The 22,150-nt window shown below is 31.0% G+C and overlaps 1 pseudogene across 1 annotated transcript; it reads left to right on the forward strand.

Moving 5' to 3' along the window:
• The first annotated feature begins 682 nt into the window (after window positions 1–682).
• LOC105179448 (dnaJ homolog subfamily C GRV2-like) lies at window positions 683–14,431 on the forward strand (annotated as a pseudogene). Its single transcript, XR_016065864.1, has 18 exons — window positions 683–764; window positions 871–971; window positions 2,028–2,108; window positions 2,156–2,296; window positions 3,342–3,737; window positions 3,892–4,384; window positions 5,097–5,319; window positions 5,422–5,766; window positions 6,791–7,084; window positions 8,104–8,520; window positions 8,601–8,946; window positions 9,018–9,346; window positions 9,435–9,872; window positions 9,998–10,122; window positions 10,456–10,579; window positions 10,899–10,967; window positions 12,809–12,923; window positions 13,563–14,431. The product of XR_016065864.1 is annotated as a dnaJ homolog subfamily C GRV2-like (transcript).
• The last annotated feature ends 7,719 nt before the right edge of the window (window positions 14,432–22,150 follow it).

Below are 22,150 nucleotides of genomic sequence, written 5' to 3' on the forward strand. Positions count from 1 at the left end.
TTATAAATTTTTCACTTATAAATCTTTACTGGCCCATGAATGCGGTTTATTCAGGTATGTATCAATGTATCAGATTCCTTTTTTGTGTTCCATCTTTCTGTTAAACTCTTTAATGAAGTTCATCAGATATCTTTCAGTTACATTTGCTACACTTGGTGAGAACACCAGATGATGTCCCTGGATGTGCTTCTTAGTGCTAGTGTTCCGTGGTGCAGGTGACTATTTATATGCTATCATATCATGTTTATCATTTGTCCCCTGCAGTCTTATGCAGAACCCATTCATTAGTTCATTGGTAGTGCGAGCTATTCTTTTGAGGGGCTAGGTGTGTTAGTGCTCTCATGCATTTATCTTTTTATGCTCTTGCAGTGTTGAAGGAGTAAAATTCAAGTCCATACTCGACAATAGATATTGGGTGGTATTGAGTTATGCGCTCGCAGCAAGGTGTTTTAAATGAAAAAAAGATTACATCATGAGAAGAATATATGGAACATAAGTACTGTAAAAATCTTTTAGGTACCTTTGAGGACTTAGCATTCTGCTAGGGATTTTCTTATCCATTGAAAATCAACAGATACAATTAGATACCATCATTTGTTAATATTAGGTCTGTGAACACTTTTTGTTCTGCATCTTTAGCGATTTAATCTTTGGTTGCATTGTAAGTCACTCTCTTAAATCAATGTTTTTCTTGACTACTGGTGCAAAAAGCTCGAGAATTTGTTGTCACTTCCCAAGAGCTTATCACTCGGGGTTCAGTCCTGGTAAGTCACTTGTACTGGCTTAATTCCTATCGATATTTATGTTGATCTATCTAGAAAAGTTATTTAATATCAACATCTGAAATTAAATTCAATCTTATTGTTTTAGAATATTATTGTGGAGATGCTGCTGATATGGCTAGTACTGAATCGTCGAGTGTTGCAAGAGAAGCTGCAATACATAGTGCAGCTATTAGGTGTCGTCCAATGGTGTCTCGCTTCCAGTTATCATATGATCTTGCAGTCTCGTTATGTTCTAGGTTCGTTTTCTTTTCTTATGTGTGATCCTCTTCTGGTATCACCCAGAATTGGTCTCTTGGAAATTTAGTATTTTACCGGCATTCCTTTTCTTGTTATGCCCCTGTGCAGAAACCTATGGTAAGATAATAATTATTATTTAAAATTGAAATATATGCAAATAATTGCTTCATTTATGTAATATATGACTTTTGATCACAATTGGAGTGCTAATTACTGTGTCGCGCTGTAGAATGATGCATGTTAGTTGGAGCTAAATGAAGGTAATTTGGTGGATATCTCTAAGTCATAAAGTATGAGAGCATTTTAGAGGATGCTTGATGGTTTTGATTTTTTGAGTGCAATAATGGCAATATACTAAAATCGTCTACAACAGTAGACATATTGTCCCCATATTCTTTTACATGTATCATGAATGATTATGCTAGTCAAGATTGGTTTATGATCAGCTACCCCCAAAACCCTTCTATTGTATTTGGTCTCTGAAATATGCAACTTGTAAATAGATCTAGATCTGAAACTTTGAAATAATTAAGCAGGCTGTTCAATTTGAGAATTGGAGTTCATTGGGTTTAGGCCTTGAATTGGTATCCTTTTTGTCTATACCTGTATCATCCCCAGAATGGTACCGTATTGCCAATCAGGATCACCATGAACTCTGTGCTTCCTGTTTCCATCATGTCTGCTGACTTGTATTGAACTACTCTAGCTCTTTGCGGATCTTGGGGATCTTCAATAGCACTGAAGTGTTGTTTATATATCAAACTACTGCTGAACTGATGGAGTTGAATTAGTATCTAGTTTCTATAGAGACTAATTACTGGACTACAGACTATGATCATGATCATTCTGTTGCAGTTTTTCGCCACAGAATATGAAATAAAGTAATTTCTACTGTGATAACGAAGAACTTTTCGCTCTTATGATCATCTACATTTCTTAGACTAAATATATTATTAATTAGTTACTGAACGAGGTTCTTTCTTATTTACTTTGTTATTTAAATAGGATATCTATGGTAGAGAAATTTCTGTTTTTCCTGCGCAAAAGGCATGGAAGTCTTTACTTGATACACCTACCTATAGTTGGGTATGCTTGTTTTACAATGTTCCTAAAACGGGCGTGTTCTTTTTCAGGTAGGAGATGTGGCATTGTCCATATTGCACAGTATGGTAGCCGCTCATTCAGATATAGATGATGCTAGAGAGATTGTTACACCAACCCCCAGAGTAAAGAGGATCTTGTCAAGCTCACGTTGTCTTCCACATATTGCACAAGTAATATTTTTAAGTGCCTGTCCTTCTATTGGTTGTGTGTGCTCTTGTCCCAATTTGGCCAACTGAAAAATCTACTCAGACTTATTAGAATAAAGAATTGCTAAAAACGCAGAAAGTTATGCTTATTGTTGTATCTTTTGTTTATTTACCTGGAGAGCCTAAAAAATGTAAAGGTTGATATGTGGTTTCAAATAATTTCCATCAACCTTTGTCCTCAAATATTTTAGATTTTCAATCTGGCAGTTCTATGATTTGTATTCGCATAGGGATAGTAAGTCGAGGATTATGTTGATGGATATGCGAGGGTGGGGTACAACATTTCCGACTTCTGTTAAAAGAGTTCTAAATTTTGCTTGTACGTAGATCTGGTACAAGTTGGTTCAAAAGAATTATGAAGGGCTGTTCATTTTGTTTTTCCCTTCCCTCAATCTTTACTCGCTTCAACGAGCAGGCCATTCTTTCACGTACATAAAGCACTGGGCACCTTAAAGCATTCCTTTGGTTATGAGCTTGGTTACAAAAAAGATTGATCTGTGGCACGTAGAGTAAAATAGGATCAGAGCTTTATCCTACAATAAACCGGTTGCCTTGCAAGCCATTTAAAATTGGAGTCAGTTGTCCGGTATTTATGCTTATCGTCACATGAGATGCACATTGGAGACTGATTGAGCAAACAACTGTAGAAGGGTCACTGGAATTGTTGCACCTCCTTATACTAAGATATAGTTTCCGTGTAATATGCACTTAGGATATCCACGTGTACTAGTATCCTTAAACTCCTGGTGTTTTAAAGATGCAACTTTTCATATTCTCTTGTGCCTTTTCATGGTAATTAGATTATAACACTTTCACTTTGGAAGTGGGGTAACTTTTGTTCCTTTTTTTGCCTTCCACAGAGGTTTGAGATGTTTTCGTTATTTTTTCTTTTGTTTTTAAGCTGAACTAGGCAGTGGCTCGATGGTGGCTCCATCAATATGCACATTGTTTCTCAATTTCAGAGCTTCGGTCAATGAACCAAACTCTTTCCTCTATTTCTTATGTGCAGGCAATGCTTTCTGGTGAACCAACTATTGTTGATGCTGCTGCTGCTGCTCTGCTGAAAGCTATAGTTACTAGGAACCCAAAAGCAATGATCCGATTACACAGTACAGGCGCATTTTCTTTTGCTCTGGCTTACCCTGGATCTAATCTTCTTTCAATTGCCCAACTGTTCTCAGTGACTCATGTTTATCAAGCTTTTCATGGTGGTGAGGAAGCTGCAGTTTCCTCTTCTCTACCTTTGGCGAAACAAAGTGTTTTGGGCGGCCTCTTACCTGAGTCATTGCTTTATGTACTGGAACGTAGTGGCCCAGTTGCTTTTGCCGCAGCAATGGTTTCTGATTCTGACACTCCTGAGATTATTTGGACACACAAGATGCGAGCAGAAAATCTGATCCGTCAGGTAGCCCTGAATCTCCAACTGGTGTTTGCTACTTCTCTTTCACCCCAAGCATCTTTTTTTAACATTTAGTAGTTACATTCTAAAACATGGTGGTACTTGAGTCAACCTCAATGCAAATAAGTGCTGCATTTAACTCTCAGTTTTATTTGATTAGGTTCTTCAGCATCTTGGTGATTTCCCTCAGAAATTGTCACAGCATTGTCATTCCTTATATGACTATGCTCCAATGCCACCAGTGACATATCCAGAGCTGAAAGATGAAATGTGGTGATCGTTATTATCTTCGAAACTTATGTGATGAAATTAGATTTCCTAATTGGCCTATTGTTGAACATGTTGAGTTTCTGCAATCATTGGTAGTAATGTGGAGAGAAGAGTTAAGTCGAAGGCCAATGGACCTTTCTAAAGAAGAAGCTTGCAAGGTACTAGAGATTTCCATTGATGAAGTATCCAGAGACGACGCCCCTAAGAAACCAAGTTTTGAGTCAGTTGAGGAGATACCTAATATATCAAAGCAGATTGAGTATATTGATGAGGAAAAGCTCAAGAGACAGTATAGGAAACTTGCAATGAAGTATCATCCAGACAAAAATCCTAAAGGGAGGGAGAAGTTTCTGGCAGTGCAGAAAGCTTATGAGTGCTTGCAGGTATGCCAAATTCCTTGATCCTGTGTGAGGATCTGTCATTACTCATAAAAAACGGAGACCATATGATTAAGCTTGAGAAAAAAAAAAGAACATATAGACAAGGGATCTTATAAGCTGCCAGCTGCCAGATCTTATTTCAAATGAATTAGTCGACTTGTTTAGACGCCGTTTTCACAATTAAGCTGTTTATTGACTGGTAGAAAGTGCTCTAAAGGTATTTATGCTGTCAAGATAGGCCAAATGCTTTTTTCCACATATAAATGGATATCGATATTGGTTTTAAATATATCTTGGAACTAGGAAGGACACGGGACTATATATATATTTACTTCTTAGATATGATACTACCTCAATTTAAGGTGTGGACCAAGAATAAATTTAAATATATAAATTTAAGTGGCTTTTGCGGAAGAGTGAAAATGTAAATCATAGGGCTTTCCTATGAGGTTTGGACAACTTACATATGTTTCCCTTTGGTTTTGTTGCCTCCATCTAATATTTCATTCTGCAATCAGTAAACTTCTTGGAATGTGATCAGCAAAGTTGGACAAAATTCCTAAGTTGAACCCTGCATATGAGGGTTTTTATGAGGCATGTCTTTGGCCGGAATGCAGAGGAATCCTCTTTAATTGGTTGTATTTCTTCATATTTGAGTTCTATGTTTCATATTTTCTCTTTAGTGATCTACTGCTTTCTTAGTTCTCTCCCTTAGGTGACCATGCAAGAATTGCAAGGTCCCAGACTTGGAGGTTGTTGCTTCTCTTAAAGGGCCAGTGTATTATATATAGGTGATATGGGATTGTATTGATGCCATTCAAATATGCTGGATATCCTATGCTCTTAAGTGCCATTACAGTGGACAAGGATGATAACAATTTTCTTTCCGCTGATCGAGCACATCTTCTAGTTGCATCCTCGGAGCTTGTTTGGTTGACGTAAATTCATCATCTGCCTTTAATTTCCATATCATTCTTCTTTAGATAAGTACTTTGTAAATGTACTTTTGTTTATGCTATTTCCACATATTTAACTATCAGGTGCGAGGCTTCATCATTGAATGGTGAAGAGCTTGTGAGAGATGGTGGAATACCTCTTCTTGCAACCCTCCTTTCCCGTTGCATGTGTGTGGTCCAACCAACAACTCCTGCCACTGAACCGTCCACTACTATTGTTGCTAACATAATGCGAACCTTTTCAGTTTTGAGTCAGTTTGAAGGTGGGAGAACTGAGATGCTCGAATTTTCAGGATTAGTTGATGACATTGTTCATTGCACTGAACTTGAGCTTGTTCCGGCTGCTATTGATGCTGCCCTGCAGACCATTGCTCACCTTTCTATCTCCTCTGAAATTCAAAATGCCCTTCTGAAGGCTGGTGTACTGTGGTAAGATAGATCATTATATTGTTATGATTATGCTTTCATCAGTTTTCTAGCATGAGATTCTAGTTTCTGGAAGTTTACAGAACTTTGCTGAACACTACTGTTTCTGTTATGGATTTCTTGACCATCCTTTTATATTTGTCGCTTAACCTAGCTCCAAGTGACATATTGCTCAGTGACTTAGCTTCTATTCTTTCATTACTTTTCACTCTTTTGCGCATATAATTCTTCGTAGCTCATATATAGATATTGAATAATGAAATTACCCATATTGGTCTATTTATAATGCTCTTTGTGCTCATGTGGATGACTTTGTTGCTGGCATTTTCTGTCTTTCTGAGCTTGTATAGAAAACTTATTTGCTTGTGAAGGTGGTCATTTATTTTTTTAAATTGAACAAAATGTTGGAACTCTAGTGTTGAAGATGCTTTGTAGTGACTATTCCTTGAATGCCAGAATGTACTTTTTCTATGTGAAGTGTGAAAACTTAAGGTTTATGAACAATATGAATTTTGAAGCCACTGCATCAGCTGGTACATGAGTGTTACATCTTACAAAACCATTCCGATGTTTCTCAAAAAACTGCCGTACCTTGATGTTATAGTTTTCTCTTGTGGTCTGTTACTTGAATCGAGGTCCATTTACAAACTTGAGGGTTCATAGAGTTAATGTTTATTTGTTTGGTACCTTTTGTCGAGTCAATTTGCTTGCGAAGAGAGTCCAACTTTCATTTTAAAATTGAACAAAATCTTGGAACTATTGTGTTGAAGGTACTTTATGGTGACTATTCTTTGAAAGACAAAATTTCTTTATTCTACGTCACTGTGGAAGTTTACGGTTTATGAACATTGTGAACTTGAAGGCCTCTGCATCAGCTGCTATGTGCCTGTTGTATCTTAAAAACCACTCCACTGTTGCAAACTGCTTTATGGTGATGTTATGGTCTTTCTCAGGTGGATTATTTTGTTTGAATCCAGGTCCATTTCAAAAACTTGTGGTTTTATAGGGTCACTTTTTGTTTGTTCAGGTATCTTATACCATTGTTGCTCCAATATGATTCGACGACGGAGGAATCAGATAAGACAGATGCACATGGTGTTGGAACTAGCGTTCAAATAGCAAAAAAATACATGCTGTAAAAGCATCTCATGCCTTGTCAAGGCTTAGTGGTTTGGTTGACGAGGAGATCCCGACACCTTACAATCAGGCTGCAGTTGATGCCCTTAGAGCTTTACTAACCCCTAAACTTGCAAGCATGCTGAAAAATAAATTTGCAAAAGACCTCCTATTCACATTAAACTCAAACTTGGAGTCCCCTGAGGTAAAGGCTGCAGATTTTGCATTTTGACAAAGAAAAAACATATTGGGTGCTACTTGAGCATTGCCTCATCTTCTTGCATCAGTATCTGCATATTTTCTTTGAATGTTGTGAAACTCAGAGCACTATAACAGGGCAGGTTTCTTAACATACCTTTTCTGATATGTAGGCAATACTTGCTTCTTCTTCTTTTATAAGTACTTTGTTGGTTCTTTTAGAAGTAGATAACTGAGGGAAAAAAGAGAGGAAAGCAATATGTTCTACATCTTTGTGTTATTAAAAGGTTTCAAATTGGCTTTAACTACTTGGTATGTAGTTGTCATGAAGATTCTATAACTGATTCAAGTTTCATTTTTTTTTTCTTTTCCCGATTTACTTTTTTACTAGCAAATCCTAGTGTGGTGGTGACATGGATGTTTTCTGGACGTTCTGCATTTAAATCTCGAGAACTTAATTTTCCTTTGAACTATCTTTTGCACTGGACGTAGTATTTAATTCAAAGAATGTCTTGCAGGTCAACTATTGGTTATTTAAGGGAAGAGGTTATTTGTTTGCATCTAATAGAGTATCTTCTTCCGTATATCTATCTTGTCAGATCAAAGAAATTTGGTGTTGGGTCTTAAAATCTATGCCCTTCCTATCTATGACTAGTTGTGAAGTTTCCATGCATTTCTTATGTTTGATATGCAAACCTATTTGCACATTTTCCTCCTCCCCACCCCATAAAAAAAAACAAAAAAACAAAAAAAGAAGCTTTAGCACCAGAAGTTCTTTTCACGAGCCTGAAGGTTTAGTTTTTTTGCATAATGATTAAGAAAACAATCTATATATAGGTTGTCTTTCTGATAATAATTGGGGTGTGGGTGTTACTTTTCATAACTATCTAGATTGAAAATGTTTTAAACACATATACTGTAGTTCCAAGTGATGGCCATTTGTAGATGCTCTATATCCATAGTTGATGACCTTGTGGGACTCTCAGATATCATGACATAGTTTCACTTAATCTTTCATTTGCACAGATAATCTGGAATTCCTCCACTCGAGCAGAACTATTGAAATTTGTGGAAGAGCAGCGTGCAAGCCTTAGTCATCATGGTTCATATGACCTTAAAGATTCGCATTCCTTTGTTTATGAAGCATTATCTAAGGAGCTCTATATTGGCAACGTATACTTGAGAGTCTATAATGATCAACCAGATTTTGAAATTACTAATCCTGAGGACTTCTGTCTTGACCTTGTTGATTTTATATCACATCTTGTCCATAATGAACCCGCTGCAAGCATGGATACTCATGTTAATAGTGATGTAACCACTGATGGATCTGCCGAGCAGCATTCTTCTAATGATTCTTCAGCATCACTTGATGGGAAAAGCTTGGAGAGGGAGGATTTCGAACTAGTTAAAAATCTTCAATACAGTCTGCTATCCCTTCAGGTAGAAGTCTGGTGGTTTTTCGTCTGACACTTGTTTAGTCACCCTTGACACCTTTTTTTCTGTAATTTCTGTAATTTCAGCACTTGTTGACAAAGAATCCGAATTTAGCTTCAGTGGTCTCCACAAAGGAGAAGCTATTGCCCCTCTTTGAATGCTTTTCTCTTCCTGTTTCTTCATCAAGCAACATTCCTTAGCTATGTCTACTTGTTTTGTCACGGTTAACAACATATGCACCTTGTGTGGAAGCAATGGTCGCAGATAGCTCTGGTCTGCTTATTTTATTACAGTTGCTTCACTCATCTCCCAGCTGCCGTGAAGGAGCTTTGCATGTTCTCTATGCCTTGGCAAGCACGCCGGAGCTAGCTTGGGCAGCTACAAAGCATGGAGGGGTGGTTTTCATTTTTGAAGTTCTCTTGCCAATACAAGGTATGCTGATCTCATAGATAGCGGTTTCTTAAGAATTCTATCTTGTGCTCTAAAATGGAAATTTTGTATAGAAGAGATTCCGTTGCAGCAAAGAGCCGCAGCAGCTTCGCTATTAGGGAAGCTTGTTGGCCAGACTATGCATGGGCCTAGAGTGGCGATAACTCTGGCAGGATTTCTGCCTGAAGCAGTTGTGACTGCTCTTGAACAAACAACAGAAACTCCTGAACTTGTCTGGTCTCCAGCAATGGCTGCATTGTTGTCTGCACAAATAGCAACTATGGCTTCGGATCTGTACCGTGAACAGGTGAAAGGACGTGTTGTTGATTGGGATGTGCCTGAGCAGGCCTCTGGCCAACAGGAGATGAGAAATGAACCTCAGATATAACTGCTTTGTGCTGCAGTGTACTCTTTTGTTTTTGATTGATTACATGGATGTTCTAAAGAACGCTAATTCTGTTTAATGACTTACATGATGTATTGCTGTCTAGGTTGGAGGGATCTATGTTAGGTTATTCCTGAAAGATCCCAAATTTCCACTTAGAAATCCCAAGAGATTTCTTGAAGGGCTGCTGGATCAGTACCTTACATCCGTTGCCGCCTCACAATATAATGGCCAAGCTGTTGACACTGAACTTCCTCTACTTCTTTCTGCTGCCCCGGTCTCTTTACTCAGGATGTACCCCGCTCTTGCAGATCATGTTGGATATCTTGGTTATGTGCCCAAACTTGTGTCTGTAGTAGCCCATGGAGCAAGCAGAGAAACAATGGCTTCAGAAACCTATGTATCTGAGGATGGTTCGTCGCAACAAAATTCACAAACTCCTCAGGAGCGAGTTCGCCTTAGTTGTTTACGTGTTCTACATTAGCTTGCAGCTAGCACCACCTGTGCAGAAGCTATGGCAGCCACTAGTGTTGGGACACCCCAGGTATGCTGTGGTTTTAAGCAGCCCCCCTTTTTTCCCCTCCAAGAAAATATTATACAAAAGATGTGTTTATCTAATTAAACATCTGTTGCTAAGTTTGGTATTGTTCTGATGAGCTTTTTCTTCAGGTAGTTCCACTTCTGATGAAGGCGATTGGTTGGCAAGGTGGAAGCATCCTAGCTCTTGAAACCTTAAAGCGTGTTGTAGTTGCAGGGAATCGAGCAAGAGATGCACTTGTTGCACAGGGTCTCAAGTGAGCATCAATATCTCTTTAGACTCTAAGTTGTAGAATTGTTATGAAATGTGCAGACGTGGTTAATAAAACAGCAATGCGCATAAATTCATCTGTGTTTTCATGATAAATTTTCTAAGATGGGTGCATAAGTAATGCAAATCATGCAATTAGTATTTATTAGATACAAAGTAATTTTCGGCCCACAATGTGCAATTATCTGTCACCTGGGCTAAGATATTGGTTGGTGATTGAGTCTGATTTTAGAATATTATTGGGATATGCATCCTGATAAAACTACTGTTGCATGTTCTCTGTGTCATGCAATAGTAACATGGCATATAATTGTTGTAGGGTTGGTCTTGTGGAAGTTCTTCTTGGCCTTCTTGATTGGCGAGCTGGGGGAAGAAATGGGCTTTGTTCACAGATGAACTGGAATGAGTCAGAAGCAGCAATTGGCTGGGTTCTTCAAATTGAGGTCTGTACCATATCATGATTTGTGTGAACACATACCCTGCCTTTTCTGCATGGTGGTTTGGAAAATTCAGATGGTGCCTTTAGATTAAATGATAAATGTCTTTATATCCAAGTAGAACATTTGCAATGAACTAACATCAAATGCCAGACCAACCTTGTTGGACAGAAGAAGTGCATAATTAGCAAAAGAAATTATGTTCTGAATTCCTATGATATGTTGCTCAAGGTGGTCTGAGTTCTATTTTTTTTTAATTTCTCCAGAAATATATTTGTGTTCATAATCTCTTTGTGGTCATAATCCCTTTGCTGTGTTCGCGTAGGTTTTGCATGCATTTGCAACAGAAGGGGCCTATTGTACCAAAGTACGTGACATACTGAGTGCCTCTGATGTAAGTCATGACTCCTTAATCTGTGTTGCATTTTATCTGACTATTCTTGAGTGAGTTTTTCCTGAAATTTTTAGAACAACTAGTAGCTAAAACCCTTTGAGTTCGTGTTTTTTGCATGAATTGGTCAACGGCTGGCATCTTTATGTGGTTGGTCAGCTGACCCATCCCCTGCTTAATCATGGTTTTGCTTTCCATCAGATTTAGCTGCATCAAATCTTGTTGCTTTTAACCTTTCTTTTTTAAAAAATTATAAGCAGTCAGTCTTTCAACAAAGATGACTTCCAGCCGTGGGATCTTCCATGTTTCCTTTAAAATGACAAGGAAAAACAATATGCACACCAAAATGAAAAGCTCTAAAAGGATTAGTAGTTTACAAGTCCTTGTTAAAAGCTTTTCTTGAGGTATTGTGATTGTTTCGTGAGTTTTTTGATTAGCATGCGAGAATGCTAAGTGAATAATGATTTATTTAGGCTTAAGAAAATTAAAGCTGCTGATAAGATTTGCTGCTTATTAAGTAGTTCTTCCATACTCTGGCATAGGATGGGCAGGATAAAGTCAGCTAATAGTGGGGTCTAGTTTGGATCTAGGTAATAGAACCGCCAGGATAATAGATCATATGCTCTGAATTTGTGGGTTGATCAGGCATAGTGCATGAGTTTTAATACATTTAGTGGGTAATGTTGTGACACTGCAGATTATCAGGAAACATGAAGTGTAAATGAATTTTTGAAAAGCATGAATTGTTCTGAAAATAATTTGCATGCCAAATGTATGTGATACATGAATTAAATATTGAAATGCATATATTTTTTTTTAAACTAGTTTGCACACCAAGTATATGTGAAATACAATTGACAGATATGATGGTTTTTAGAATTCAATGGATCTTTTAGTAATTTAATATTCAGAAAAAGGTGTCATATTTTGTTGTAACGAATCTTCCAATAGACGTTATTGATGATATTCCTTTTTTTTAGTCAATTTGGTATGAGCTCCCCCTATTCAAGTATTGTTTCATTTGGTAATTTACTGAGTTGTGAAGCTCTGTGAGTACATGCTCACATTATCATGAATGATTATGCTACTCAAGATTGGTTTATAATCAGCTACCTCCAAAACCCTTCTATTGTATTTGGTCTCTGAAATATGCAACCTGTTAATAGATCTAGATATGAAACTTTGAAATAATTAAGTAGGCTGATCAATTTGAGAATTGGAGTTTATTGGGTTTAGGCCTTGCATTGGTATCCTTTTGCCTATACCTGTGTATCATCCACAATGGTACCGTGATGCCAATCAGGATCACCATGAACTCTGTGCTTCCTGTCTCCATCATGTCAACTTGTATTGAACTACTCTAGCTCTTTTCGGATCTTGGGGATCTAAATTAATACATTATTCAATTTCTATAGGCAATTGCTCATCATCTTGTAATAAAAATTGTTGGAGGTTTTCGCTGGTTTTACTCAATTCAGGCTTAAAACTCGGCTACATATTGCACAGTTGGTGAAGGTGAAGGATACATCAGCTAAACTTAAGCAAGCTAGTGAAACATAATATCAAGTTGAAGTTAGTGTCATTTTGTCTCTTTGCTTAACAGTGGATCCGGCAGTTGTGTTTTGTCATATTTCATTTATTCTGTCCATTTTAACCAATTTATGTGTCATGATTGCCTGCGAATTGTGGTGTCCTAGAAATCTTGCAATCTCTTGAAACTCAAACAATACAAATAGTGTTTGTAGTTTTTTTGTTTAAAATTTATGGGGCAATAAAATGATGTTTGAACTTTTTTTTGCACCATTCTCTGATCCGTGGTCTGATTTCCATACTGTTCCCTGCAGGCAACAAAGAAAATTACACTGCCAAACTTGCGAAAGACTTTCAGGCAGATTTGAAAGTCTGCTTAGGGGGAGAGAGCGGATGTTCCTTTTGTTCCCCAAGCCATCTTCCTTCTAGGTAATATATTAAATGGGAATAGGATGCTATCCAAATGAGTTCAACTCTGGGATTTTCTTCTGTTTGTGGTTACTAAGGACAATATTTTATGGTTTGTGAAATTTGCATTGACTGGTGGATCATTTACGTAATCTCATACCACTTTCTATGTTAAACTGTATTGTTGGGCTGTGGCTTAGATTTTGAAACTACTATCTCTTGCATCTACTCAGCTGGTGATGCAGATATAAGTGAACATAAGAGTCAGAAACAGTGACCTCGTCTTGTGAATCTAGGGGGTACACCAATTAAGGAATTTTAACTTTTGTGGTAAATGTAATTTGAAAATGACAAACATATAATAAACCATCTTTTCATCAACAGGCCATTGTAAATTTGGTTTAGCATGAAATTGAAATGAGATTCACTATTTGCGGACTATACATAATGTTTGTAACTTTGTAAAAGTACTCGCATTTGTGGTTTCTCATCCAACATATGTTATGGTTTCTCATCCAACATATGTTATGGTACCCGTGCAACTTCATCAAATTTGTCCTGTCGCCCTCTAATTTATAGTTCTTTCTTTTTCTTTCTTTTTTGTCTTCCATCTTTCTTTTAAACCCTTTCAATGAAGTTTATCACATAATTTTCTTTCAGTTACATTTGCTACACTTGGTGAGAAGACCACGGTGATGTGACCGGAAGTGCTTTAGTATTCGTATTCTGTGGTGCAGGTGACTATTCATATGCTATCATATCATTTTTATCATTTGTCCCCCAATGTTTTGTGTTGCTGGGTTTTCATTTTCTTGGATTTTTGATTAATTGGAGCGTATTTCTTCATTGTTTTTGCTGCTCTGATTTAATTTATCTAGTAATAATAGCGTTTGTGTTCTACCACCTTGCATAATTGCTTTTTTGCTGCTGAAACTCTGTTGTTCTCCATTTTCAACTTTCTTGTTCACAGCATATATAATCAACTAACATATTGTAGAACTCTTGTAAAGTTAATATGCTCTTGTGGTATAGATTGTGTTCTTGCTTGAGTGCTTGGACTCACGTTGAAGTAACTTCCTCCTCGCTTATACAACTCTTTGACATCATAAGAATTGGCGGGTGATTAATACAGTTGTTGAACAAAACCTTCCAATCAAAAAAGTGAGAATAGATTGTGGTAGAGATTAATACAGTTAATCTGCTCTTGTGGTAGAGATTGTTAATCTGCTCTTGTGGTAGAGATTGTGTTCTTGCTTGAGTGCTTGGACTCACGTTGAAGTAACTTCCTCCTCGCTTATGCAACTCTTTGACAGCATAAGAATTGGCGGGTGATTAATACAGTTGTTGAACAAAACCTTCCAGCCAAAAAGGTGAGAATAGATCTATCCTCATACACTCTCATTATTTAAAAGGGTATCAATAATACATAAGTGGTGTTCACACTTTTATTATAGTATAATATAATAATATATATAACTGTAAATAAAAAGCATAGTAAGTTATTGTGTATATTATAAATTTGTGAATGATTTGCTATTATATTTCTTCATGACGTTAAATAATTTTATAATTAATTTTTAATTTATTCGCATGTCATTTTTTATATTTCTTCTTTTTTGTGATGACAATTATATCTCTTTCTTATAATAATAGATTGTTAAATTATGTATAGTAACTTTGTAATTAGTTAATTTATGTAAAATCAAGTTAGTAGTTGAATTCTAACTTTGATGTTATATGATAATTGGATTTCGATGGAAATGGTTTATATGCAAATTATATTGCATAATAATAATTATTTATTATTTAATATATTAAAAATAATTTGTAATGAGAAAGTCGCCATTATTTCATTTATTTTATATTTGTTTTACTTATTAATTAAATTTCTTATTTTATTTGTCCTGTTGTGGGAAAAAAATATTTTAAAATTGATGGAACGAATTGGAGTGCTACAAATTAAAATTTTAATTGATTATTTAATTTAAAGATCAATTAAGAATTTAATCATATTGCTAGAAAAATTATTAAGTAGACCAAATATTTTAATGTAGTATATATGTTAAGTAGTAAGATATCAATTATCTGTTGGCTTGTTACACACACGCACACACATATATATATAATTATATTCTTTGTCATTATTTATAGTTTAATGATTTTGAATTTTAATATTTATAAATTTTTACAAATTTGGTTTGAAATTTGACCAAATTCCTAAGAATTTATAAACGTTAAAGATCAAAAATTACATCAATGGCTAAATGAGTCAAAATTAATCTTATATGTAAATATTTGGAACCACGCCACCAAGGCAATTATTTGTACTTTTTGAATTTTAAAATAATTATTTTTAAAGAAATTATCTACGTACTATTATATTATATAATTATATTATATAATTATATTATATAATTATATTTTTAATTATATATAATTTACTATAGAAACAAAAGAATATTTATTTGCGTACTTAGAATAAAAATATTGAATTAATTGTACATAAATTGTTTATAATTATATTAGTATTTTTGTGATTTATTATAAATTACTAATAATATTTTCACATTATTATATTGTTATATAAGGGTAAATTATATTTATGGTTCCTTTTTGTTTTATTCTCTGTGTACCAATCTTATAGGGCAAATGACATGTTTTTGGTTCTTAATGTTGTCGTATAATAGGACTTTTAAAGAATTTATATGCTTTATATAATTATATTTGTCATATCATTTATGAATTACCTTTATTCCACTATATTTGCTTTATTAGGCAATAAAAAAAGAAGAAAATTGAATTTATTGTCCAAAATAAATAAATAGTCCATATGGTTACTATATTCGTAATTATAATTGAATTTATTGATTTATAGTTCTCATGTAGGGCTCGGAGTTAGGATATAAAATGATGATCTTATAACTGTTAGTAAAAAATTAGAATTACGTCATTTAATTAATATTTTTTGGAATATGTCATATATATAGGATGATGTTAATATTATTATATTTTTGTTTTTATAAGTTTAAAATTTTTTATCAATATTTTTGGACCAATTCCTAACGGAAAAGGGTTGAGTCTAAAACAATGCAAGTTTCAGTGTGTAACTTAGAACTTTTTGGAGGAAAATGTATTTTTTTATTTTTAAGTTAATCCTAATTTTATTCATTAATTATCTCAAGTTAGTTGTTTATTTTGTTAATAAAGTTATAATGATAATTTTAGCTATTTCTTTAATTAATTTTGTTAATTCATAATAATAATTAGTTAATTTTTATGGACTAGTCGTCATGTACATAATTAACATTAACAGTAATGTTTATAAATTTTTATAGATTTGGTTTGATTTGACCAAATATGTAAGAATTTGTAAACATTTGAGATAAAAAAAATTATATTATATAAAATATAGTAGTTTGTGGAAAATAAAAAAAAAGTAAAAAATAATTCTATATGTAAATATTTGGACCACGTGACCATGACATTTATTTTTACTTCTTATACTTCTTGTTCCTTGTTTTGTCATGTTCCTTTTTATTGATTTTGTTAATTTATTATGTGGGTAGTTATTTTTTTACACTAGTTGTTAGGCAGTGGTCTTAATAATTAAATAATATCTTTGTGTTAATTTTTAATAATTTTTTTTTTAATTTTCTAATTTTATATGTAAGCTAATATTATTACTTTAAATTTGTGAATAACATCAAAAATTAAAAAAAAACTAATTTATTATTTATATTTATTTAAAAATTATAATATATGGAAAGTTTATTATTAATGTATATAACCAAACATTACGTATATATTCTTGCGTTGGATGTTTCGCAATACAATTAGTAAATAGAAATTAATTTTTAATTTATTTGAAGATAAAATTTTTATTTTATTTATTAGAGTTTGTGGTAAATACGTATTACAAGTTCTCTAATTTTTTATTTCTTAATTGTCAAAGTTTATTAAAATATTTTTAATAATAATTTAATTTAAGTAAAAATTTTATCTCAAATTCTATTTAAAAGTTTATTTATTTTCTATTAAAATAAATATTTGGAAATAGGAGAAAGAATATTCCATGTTTTTCAGTTTTTTATTAAATTATGTGCAAAAAAGAGTATTTATTTGGCTAGGCAGTGCTCTTAAAAATTAAACTTTATAAAAATATAATTTTACTTGTATATTATTATGGAGTGGAGTTAATGTTATTATATATTTTTTTTTATAAGTACAAAAATATTACATAACAAATGTTGATTGAGGGGGGTAAAATTAAAATTTTGTGTAACTTTTATGCTATTGTCAAATTTTTCGTCAAATTCTTAACAAAGAGGATCAGATGAAAATAGTGAATTTTCTGTACGTGTACTTTTGAAATATTTTTTTTTTGAGAAAAAAGTGTAATTCCCAAGCGAATTAACCCTAAATTAATCATTTTTCAGTTCTCTTTCATTAATCGTATCATATTATATTATTTAAAATTTTCTTATTTTGTCATTATATTAGATTTAGTGGTCACTTATATATTTTTATGAGTAGATCTCTTCTGATTGTGGTCTACTTATTCTTAATTTTTTTATATTATGCTTATATATTCTTATTTATATTGTAGGTATTAATTAATTTTGTCAATTTAATTATTTTATTTGTTAGTTATTGTTGCATGTTTTTCTTATGTGCACATAACAAATAATATTTATAGTTCAACCAACGATTAAAATCATTGTTTTTTTATCTTTTTTTTTTTGTAATATTCTTCTTTACTAATTGTTTTTTAATATTTACTAAAAATGCCTCTAGCAAATATGAAAAATTAGAGAAATATTTATTATTTCTCATCGCTCCTCCTACTATGATAAAATCATGGATATAATACTTTTGAATTTTTTACAAACCCAATATTAATAGTATTTTGAATGGGCATTTATATAAGTCAATATTATTATTTTGGTTTCAAATTTTGATTATAATTTATTTTATTTTGTATTATGTCAAACAAAAATAATAATTTTAAAAAATTAACTTATTATTTATATTAAAATAAAGCTCTTAAGAAATTTATTTATTGATATTATTTATATGTTTTACTAAATTTATATATTATAATTTTAGTCAAGTTTATTAAAAAAATAATGTTAACTAAATTATATAATTTATTAAGATATTTTCAAAACAAATAATAATTAAAATAAAAAATAATAAGAAGCAGCAACTAAAAATCATTTTTATGTCTTTGTAGTTTATTGTTACTTTATTATTTATATTAATATGAATAATTTAAATTGGGATAATTTTATATTGGGTGTTCTTTTTTTTTTTTTTTTGTTTCTTGTATAAATTGTCTTGAACTCTAAAATAATATTTTGTTTGAATAACTATTCAAATTAAACATTATCATCATAAATTAAAAAAATATAATAAACATCTTATACTTTCACACTATAAAAAATATAAAAATGTTACGAATAAATAATCACACTGCCCCCTAGTCAATTTGAATCTATTTTTTTAGAAATGACTAAAACACCCCATCTAATCAACCAGTCAAACTAGACTTATTAGTAAATAATTATTTTAATTCATAATATATATAATTTATAATTATTAAAATATATTTATAATTATAATTTATAAAAAAAAATTCAAAATAACAATTATAACCCCCCAACATCTTCTTCCCCCTCCCCCCAGCCCTCTCACCTCCAAACCCCCCCCCCCCCTCCCTCCCGTGAACTTTCCTCCCCCTAACATCCATTTGGGCATCGTCGGCTGTCTAGATTTGGCCGATCGGCATCGCCCTCGTTGCGTTGGGCGACGACTACTGCTTTTTTTTTAATTATATATAATTAATTTTAATTTAATTAAAATAATATTTTATTATATAAATAATTAACTAATTGTTATATAAAAGAACATTTATTATTATTAAAAATGTATACTATTTTAATTAAATAATTATTATATAAATAATCATATATATAATATTATATATATTACAAGTGAGAGAATGGCAACAATATAAAAAGAAAAAGGTACTTCATAAAAAAATCGCAGTTTAAGCGCGCGTGGCCTAATTTTTGTACGGATGGATTTTTTGAATTTATTTTATATCATAGGGGGAGCATTTGATACTTTAATTTTCATAGGGAGTTTTTTTAACATTCCTATTATTACAGGGGTGTCTCTATATTTTTTCCTAAAAATATATAATATAAACCTCATTCTATATATATATGACTAAAAATGTTGATTGAGTGATGTAATTCTAATTTTTAAGATTACTTCTAAGGTCAGTATTTTATGTCCGAACTCCTAATTTTACATGAAAATTATAAATATACATAAACATATATAAACACAAATATGATATATAATTACAGATAAACTGAAACATGGACTATTTTTGTACAATAAATTCAATTTTATTCTTTTTTTTTATTGTCTAATAAAGCGAATAAATATATATCTAATAATATGAAATGATTATAATGGTAATTCATAAATAATACGACATATATAATTATAAAATACATGTAGATTCTTTAAAGTCCTATTATAATTTGATTTTAAGATTAATTTTGTACATAAATTACTCTTAATTATAAATAATTAATTTTATTTTTTAGAGTACATAAAGTGAAATAAAAAAAAAATTAAGTTAGGTATGCAGTCCCATCGTTGAATTAATAATATGATTATAATTATAAATTTAATAAAATTAATTAATACCTACAATATAAATAGGACTAAACCTCATTCTATATATATATGACCAAAAATATCAATTGAGTGATATAATTCTAATTTTTAAGATTACTTCTAAGTCAGTATTTTATGTCCGAATTTCTAATTTTACATGAAAATTATAAATATACATAAACATATATAAACACAAATATTATATATAATTACAGATATACTAAAACATGGACTATTTTTGTACAATAAAATCAATTTTATTTCTTTTTTTATTGCCTAATAAAGCGAAGAAATATATATCTAATAATATGAAATGATTATAATGTTAATTCATAAATAATACGACATATATAATTATAAAATGCATGTAGATTCTTTAAAGTCCTATTATAATTTGATTTTAAGTTTAATTTTGTACATAAATTATTCTTAATTATAAATAATTAATTTTATTTTTTAGAGTACATAAAGTGAAATAAAAAAAAATTAAGTTAGGTATGCAGTCCCATCGTTGAATTAATAATATGATTATAATTATAAATTTAATAAAATTAATTAATACCTACAATATAAATAGGAGTATATAAGCATAATATTAAAGAAATTATGAATAATTAGACTACATTCAAATCTACTCATGAAAACAATAAATCACCATTAAATCTAAATATAATACAAATTAAGGACCAAATAACTTATCCACCTCAACATTTCAAATAATATAATATAATATGATTAAAGAAGATAATTGAGAAATGATTAATTTAAGGTTCATTATACTTATATCGCTCTTAAAAATGAAAATTACACTTTTTTCAAAAAAAAATTCAAAAAATATTGACGATAGCAAAAAAATTACACAAATTTTTTATTTTACCCCGTTAATCACATTTATATGTAATAATATTTGTATAAAAAAATATAAAATAATATTAACTCCATTCATCCTATATTCATCCTAAGTACAAAAATATTCAATGACTGACAAAATTCAAAATTTATATAATTCTTATTTGCTAAGGTCAATATTTTACGATATCCAAAAAGGTAAAATCATATCGAAAAATGTAAATGGAGAATTTTGACAGAATTCGAAACTTAATAATATATAAGTAAAATTATGTTTCATAAAGTTTAATTTTTAAGACCACTACCCAGCCTTTTGTCCATAATTTAATAAAAAACTGAAAAACATGGAATATTCTTTCTCCTATTTTCAAATTATTTATTTTAATATGAAATAAATAAACTTTTAAATAGAATTTGAGATAAGATTTTTACTTGAATTAAATTATCATTGAAAATATTTTAATGAACTTTGACAATTAAGAAATAAAAATTTAGAGAACTTGTAATTTTAATAGGTATTTGCCACAAATTTTAATAAATAAAATTCTTATTTCATCTTCAAATAAATTAAAAAATTAATTTTTATTTACTAATTGTTTGGCGAAACATCCAAAACAAGGATATGTTCGTAATGTTTAATTATATACATTAATAATAAACTCTAACCATTTTTTTTAATAAATTGAAGTTTTATTTTAATATAAATAATAAATTAGTTTTTTTTTTAATTTTTTATGTTATTCAAAATCAAAATTTAAAGTAATAATATTAGCTTACATATAAAATTAGAAAATTGACTTATCCATCTAACTTTTTTTCTATTAAAAATTAACACAAAGATATCATTTAATTATTACTTTTTAAATTATAAAATTTATTTATTATATACATGTAAAAATAGCACAACAACTAGTGCAAAAAATTAACAATCCACATACAGACAATTTATTTATTTTTGTACAGTAAATTCGATCTTCATCTAATAAAGAGAATAAATATATAATCATATGAACAGTATGATTATAATAGTAATTCATAAATAATATAATATATATAATTATATAATATGTATGTAGACAATTTTAGTATTTTGTTATTTTGTTATTCTAGCCTTTAATATAATATGCATGTAAATAATTTTTTTTAAAAATCCTATCTTACATTTAATATTTTTTTAGAGTATAAGAAGTAAAAATAAATGCCATGGTCACGTGGTCCAAATATTTACATATAGAATTATTTTTGGCTTTTTCTTATTATATATTTTCCACAAGCTACTATGTTTTATCTAATATGATTTTTTATCTCTAATGTTTAGAAATTCTTACGAATTTGGTCAAATTTCAAACCAGATCTATAAAAATTTATGAATATTAATGTTAATGTTAATTATGTACATGACGACTAGTCCATAAAAGTTATTATTACGTATTAACAAAATTAATTAAAGAAATAGCTAAATTGTCATTAAAACTTTATTAACAAAATAAGCAACTAACTTGACATAATTAATGAATAACTTTAGGATTAACTTAAAAATAAAAAATAACATTTTCCTCCAAAAAGTTCTAAGTTACACACACTGAAACTTTCATTGTTTTAGGCTCTTTTTCGTTAGGAATTGGTCCAAAAATATATAAATTTTACACTTATAAAAATAAAAATATAATAATATTAACATCATCCTATATATATATATCATATCC

Source organism: Sesamum indicum, linkage group LG6 (genome assembly GCF_026168435.1).
Source record: "Sesamum indicum cultivar Baizhima isolate 11 linkage group LG6, ASM2616843v1, whole genome shotgun sequence".
NCBI classification, from domain to species: domain Eukaryota; kingdom Viridiplantae; phylum Streptophyta; class Magnoliopsida; order Lamiales; family Pedaliaceae; genus Sesamum; species Sesamum indicum.